At 44.1% G+C, this 6571-nt stretch overlaps 1 protein-coding gene across 2 annotated transcripts in view; it reads right to left on the bottom strand.

Annotated features, from left to right (window-relative positions):
- Positions 1–3534, bottom strand: part of PKIG (cAMP-dependent protein kinase inhibitor gamma) — a 43466-nt gene extending 39932 nt beyond the window's left edge. The window contains exon 1 of one of the 2 annotated variants that reach the window (XM_021717037.1): positions 3388–3534. The gene's annotated coding sequence lies outside the window, so the exon portion shown is untranslated. The remainder of the gene's footprint in view (positions 1–3387) is intronic. The other variant, XM_008066907.2, reaches the window with a different exon arrangement.
- Between the last annotated feature and the right edge of the window lie 3037 nt (positions 3535–6571).

The following is a 6571-nucleotide window of genomic DNA, read 5'->3' as shown; positions in this document are numbered from 1 at the left end:
TTATTGTAGAGATGAGGTCTCGCTGCCCAGGAGTGTCTCGAACCCACGGGCTCAGGCAATCCACTCACCTCAGCCTCCCAAAGGTGCGGGATTAAAGGCTGAGCCACCGAGCCTGGCTCAAGATAGTTTATTTTTAAAATGGTGTTGGCATAACTAGAACAAAGCTAGATTACTGCCTCTTACTCTATATAAACATATACTTCAAAGGGATTAAGAGTTCTAGATTAAGTTTGTTAAAACAACAAAAGTATTAGAAGAACATTTAGAAACATATTTATATAACATTGAGGTCTGGAAATGATTCATAGATAAGGCTACACTGTTAGAAATCCATAAACTCTGAGGAGGAAAAAATAGAAAACAGACATATTTTACAAAATAATCAAATGATTAATTAGGAGAAATACTTGTAGCACATATGGGAATCCTTAATATGTAAGTATATAAAGAGCTCCTACAACTTGTTGAGATAAAGATAAACAACTCATAAGAAAAATAGGTGAGGCCAGGCACGGTGGCTCACACCTATAATCCCAGCACTTTGGGAAGCCGAGGTGAGAGGATTGCCTGAGTCCACAGGTTGGAGACCAGCCTGGACAACTTAGTGAGACCTCAACTCTACAATAAATCAAAACATTGGCCTGGCGTGGTGGCGTGTGCCTGTAGCTTCAGCAACTTAGTAGAAGGCTGAGGAGGAAGGATTGCCTGAGTCCAGCAGGTCAAGACTGCAGTGGCTGTGAGTGTGCCACTGTACTCCAGCCTGGGTGACAGAGTGAGACTCCAACTCAAAAAAAAAAAGAAAGAAAAATAGATGAAGGAGGCCAGGTGTGGTGGTGCATGCCTGTAATCCCAGCACTTTGGGAGGCCGAGGTGAGAAGACTGTTTGAGCCCAGAAGTTTGAGACCAATCTAGGCAATACAGCAAGATCTTGTCTCTACAAAAAAAATTTAAAAATTAGTCAGGTATGGTGGTTTACACCTAATAGTCCCAGCTACTTAAGAGGCAGAGGCTGAAGGATCACTTGAGCCCAGAAGGTCAAGGCCGTGAGCCGTGATCATGCCACCGCATCTGAGCCTGAAGGGCAGAGTGAAAGTCTGATTCAAAAAAAGAAAAATAGTGCCGGGCTCGGTGGCTCAGCCTGTAATCCCGCGCCTTTGGGAGGCTGAGGTGAGTGGATTGCCTGAGCCCACGGGTTCGAGACCCGCCTGGGCAGCGAGACCTCATCTCTACAATAAATCAAAAAATCAGCCGGGCGTGGTAGCGCGCGCCTGTAATTCCGGCTACTCGGAAGGCTGAGGCGGAAGGATCGCCGGAGCCCAGCAGGTCGAGACTGTGGTGGCCGGAAGCGGCCACTGCACTCCAGTGTGGGTGACTGAGTGAGACTCCAACTCAAAAAAAAAAAAAGAAAAATAGGTGAAGGAAATTCAAGACGAGGAAAATGAAAAGGCCAATTATTCTCACTAATAGCAAAGAGTAAACTAGGAGATTCCATTTTCCCCATCAGCTTGGCCACAAAGTAAAACAATAGAGAGGAAGAATGGAAGGGAGGGAGAGAAGACAGGAGGGAAGGAAGGGCAAAGGTAGAAGGGAAGAAGGGAGAGAATACCCAACACTGGTCAAGATTTGGGGAAATGGAAGCTCTCATGTATTGCTGGGGAGAATATCAATTATTACAACCTTTGTAAAGTAAGATGGTATTATCTCTTAAAATGTTAAATACAAGTGCCCTTTGACCCAGTAATTTTATTTTTAAAAAGATAACTTACAGAAATAAAAGCACCAGTGGGGAAGTATATGTATACAGATATTTGACCCTTTGCACTCAGAGATATCTCATGGGTCACCAACCAGCAACTCAATTGCACTTTTTTACAAAATAGTAAAACATGAATCATTTCATATCAAATAGTACAGAGTTGGAAACAATGATCTTATTGTAATGATATTTGATTTATAATGAAATTTTGTACATTGAGAAACTTATTTACAACAAAAAAATCAAAATGTTGTATCTTATATTTTTCTAATGTGTGGTTACATGTGAAACAGTCATCGACATGCATTGCATGCTCATTGATACATGTCAAGCAATAGTAATTCACTTGACGTCTTCCACCTGGTGTTTTTCTATTTGAACAGACCGTGCAGTCTTGTTTTCTTCCTCTCACATTAAAATAGAGAGAGTTAGATCTATACCAACTCATGATATGTGTTATTTAGTAGGAAAAATAAAATGCAGAGTAATAAAGTATGATACCACTTCTGGAAAAACAACTGCATATACACTCAGAGTCTATATCAATTTAAAAGGGACCTTGGAGAATGGTATGGAAAGATATACACCAAACTGATAACACTGGTTATCTCAGAAGGACAGAAATGGAGAGTAAGGGAGGACAAAAAGTATAACTGTTTCTTTGCACATCCTCAAATTGTCTACTTAGGGACAAGGAATATGACTATTACTTAAGATTAATAAAGAAAGATTAATAAAGACAAACAGTAACAAAGAAACATAAACATATTACATCAGAGAAAGAATACTGATACACTGTTACATACTACCCATTTATCTTTATAGAAGATAGCAAGCAGCATTTATTGTCACTTTTTATTTTATTTTATTTTTTGGGGGTGGAGTCTCACTCTGTCACCCAGACTGGAGTGCAGTGGCCGCTCCCGGACACCGCAGCCTCGACCTGCTGGGCTCTGGCGATCCTTCCGCCTCAGCCTTTATTGTCACTTTTTAAAAATCAAAATAGAACAGGTCTCCCAACCCATTGTTTTGATAATTAGAAGCCAAAAGCAAAACAAAAATAAAAAAACTTCATGGGAGAAAGAGTACACTATTTCTTAAGCATTTATAACTTTTAAAAGGGGGAAATCTTTACTTTAAAAAAAAAAGAACTCTCCCTTGGAAGTCCTAAAGAAAGCCTAAAGCTTCACTTGAAACTGTCCTTTTTTAGGTGGTGTGTGGGCTGGTTCTGCACTGTCGACTGTTTCAGGCGTGATGCCCTTGATTCCCTGCTTCCTCCGAGCTGAATTTCATCAGCTCGGGGAGCGCAGACCCCTAAGCAACAGCATCTCTGCTCACAGGGCTCTCCTGCTCCCCAAGCAGATGCTGGGGCCTCAGATCTCATGGGGCCTGGAATCCAGGAAGTGAACAGGGGATGTTTTGATGGAAGGAAAAAAAGATAGGAAATGATGAAATACGAGAGAAAGTATTGGAACAGCATTAGTAACAGGTTCTTGAAGGATGGTGACCTGTGCTGATTCTGCCACTTGAGTCGCCTGGAAGGTACACCCCACTCTCCCTGGGTAGAATGCTTCGTTTTATTTTACTTTGCTGATAACAAATGTTTCATTGAAATAATGATGACATCTCACCTTTCCACAGGACTTCATACTTTACAAAGCATATTTGACAGCAGCCTCCTCACTCCGCCTCTCCTTGGTCTTCCAGTCCATCCTCCACACAGCAGCCACCAGTGCGAAGGCCTTGCCTTTTTCTCTCAGGCTCCCCTTCCCCCACCTTCACATGCAGTTTCTCCGACACTGAGAGCTTTCCTGCCTAGGGCCTTTCCCCGAGTACCTCTCCCACCTGGAGTGTTCCTTCCCAGACAGCACCCCTCTTTTCTCCCCTCCCTTCTGAGCTCTTGGCATAACTGACTCCTCATCTCGGTTTAAAGCCTTCAACCACACTCCCCCATCCACCTCCTTCCCTTGCCCCGTGCCTGGCAGATATTAAGTGCTCAATAAGTACTGGTTGGATACATGAAAAATTTATCGACAGCTTGGCTCAAATGCTACAGCTCCTCCTCTTTCTCGGGCCTTCCAAAGGACTAGGTAACTCTCTTGGGTACATATCACATGTGTTCGAGTTATCTGAGTCTTTTCCTATCAGACTGTGAGCAACTTCTGTCTTATTTATCTTGATGTTCCCTACAGTATCTTGCAAGTGCCTGAAACACAAAGGGCTCCTGACAGGAGACAGACTCATGCACACATCCATGGAAGTACAAATGCAGGTCCTGCCCCTACCCAATCACAGACAGCAGCTTCTCCTACCTTGTTGCTGCAGTAGCAGGGAACACAGCACCTTTGAGGTATGCAAACAAACACGAGATGGCCCAGAGAGAAATTAAAATTAGAATAAACTTGAAATACAGTAGTAGTATGTGGGTGAGGGGATTGGAAGACAGGTCCTTATTCAAAATTCAGAGAAATGAAATCACTGAATGATGATTTATTTTAATTATGTTTTTTTCTGTACTACTTTTCCTTCCCTTGAACATGTTCTATTTTTACAATCAGAAAAAAAACTCCACAATAAATGTCATAAAAACAAACAGCAAATTTATGGTGATTTGAGACTACAAAATCACTCATCCATCACTGTGTTTCCTTAATACCACCTGGGACTTGATGCAGGGCTCTCCCAGGTGGGGCCCCTACATTTTGCAAGCAAGTGTTCTTTCCATCCCTCGGAAGTAGTGGGGGCTGGGAAAGTGACAGGAGCCAACTCGGTAGCTCCCTAATGCAAATACTGGCAAAGCTCCCAGAGGGGAGAACAGAGGGAGAGTGTGGGAGCAACCAAGCCAGTTCAGGGGTCAGGCCCTCCACAGATACTGGTTCTCTGTTGCACTTTGTAGCACTTTTGCATATTTCTTTCATAGTACTTTTCACATGCCATCACGATTATTATTCACCTGCCTATATTCTGTGACGCACAAAGAACTCCTAAGACCAGACAGAGGTAGTGTCTTCAATCATGTTCCCCTCTAGCCCAGTGCTTAGTACCAGTAGGTACTCAATATACATTTACGAGCTGTTAGAGACACACCTGTAATATACTAAACACAGTAACCGACCTAGGCCCCTGGGACATAGCAAGAATACATCAAGTACTTTCTCTAATGTCCTGAAGGTTCATTGGTTCTGAAGAGCCAAGCTGAAGCCAGTAATTTCCAGAAGATGAAAGAGGTTTCTTTTAACATCGGGAAATGCTGGTTTCCTCCAATAGGAGCAGACGCATTTTCATGAGCAATTCAGAATCTATCAGCATAGCAGGTGACTGCAGCTTCCAAAGGGGCAGCACCCAAATTTCCATAAGGCACTTCTGAAGAATTTCCAGGAGGTGGTGAGCCCAGCCTTGGGTCATGCTTAATAACCTGCTTCCCAGAACTGTAGATTTTCCACTTCAGTCTCCACTGAGGAATCACTACTGACTCCCGTGAAAATACTCAGCAGAGTTAACTGGGCCAGTTCAGCATCTTGTCTGTCACATACAGTGCTTGCCACCAGCTTCTTCCTTAAGTGTCTGGCCGGTCCTCTGGTCCCAGAGAACAGCACTTCTGTTTATGGCCTCTGTACTGACTGGCTAATTTGAAGTTCAGCATCAATTTACTGGGTGACAAAAAAACAATGCTGAGGCTTGGTCTGAAGAGCCAACATGGCAGCCCCAGGGGCCATCACAGGGCATTTCAAAATTGAGGAGTTCAGAGATGATGTCAGATTCCTCATGCAAATGTCACCCTGTGTCTGAGGGAGCTCTGGCTGTGTATACTGGCTGACATTCTTTCTGGAAATCATGAAACAGGTCATCCTGAGCATGTCCTTTTGTACCAATAGGTACTTTCTGAGCCTTGTCCCATTCTACCCTCATGACACCCCTTTGGGAAGGTATGACTGTGACCCCTACTTTACAGAAAGAAGTGGGCTCTGTGAGGCAGTCTGTCCAGGATCTCTTAGCAAAGAGGTGGTGAGGGCAGAGCTCTTACCTGCTATCCCTGACTTCTCACTGATCCCCAGGTTGTCTAAGTTGACAGAGGCTGTGAACACCAACCAGTCCCAGAGTTGCAAGTGTCCACAGGGGCCAAGGGCAGGCAGGAGACTACAGAGCATACTAGCATGGGCAGGGGATGGCGCAGATGGTAATGAACTAAAGAACACACACTCACCTGAAGGCATTCTAAGCAAAAACAAACACCACTCTGACTCTGGACTCTATCAACCCATTTAACACACGGAGAAACCAAGATCCAGGGAGGTGATGTGGAAAGGGCAGTGCAGCATGGGAGAAAGTTCAAGGGCTCAGGGGAGTGCTGGCTCTTATTAGGAACTCCAGCTCTGGCACCTGCTAGCTGTGAGACTTTGGGCAATTCACTTTACTTCTCTGTGCCTCTCTTATGTATACATGGAGATAATCTTTGCTTTACACCATTGCTGTGAAGATCAAAAGACATAGGCACATTCCAGATGTCCAGCCCTGTGCATGGCAAGTATTTCAGGTAAATACAAAAGCCAGGTCAGAGTTCTGGACACAGTGGTCTTCCGCAGTCTATCCCTATTCCCAAGATACCTTAAACTCACTGCTGGGGTGGCCCAGGTGGGGGTTATCAGGAAAAGCACACTGATAACAGCACTGACTTTGACACAAAGAAGAACCTGGATTAAGGGCTGTGAGGCATCCCACCACACTTCCACTCCCAGCCTCCTAGCAGAGTCCACAAAGTCCAGGTACCTTCCTTAGAACACTACTTCCTTGCCATCATCTTAGGAAAAAGCATGC

This window comes from Carlito syrichta, unplaced genomic scaffold (assembly GCF_000164805.1).
Source record: "Carlito syrichta isolate Samal-C Ts95f unplaced genomic scaffold, Tarsius_syrichta-2.0.1 Scaffold309195, whole genome shotgun sequence".
Taxonomy (NCBI): Eukaryota; Metazoa; Chordata; class Mammalia; order Primates; family Tarsiidae; genus Carlito; species Carlito syrichta.
This window is presented reverse-complemented; position numbering and strand designations above follow the sequence as displayed.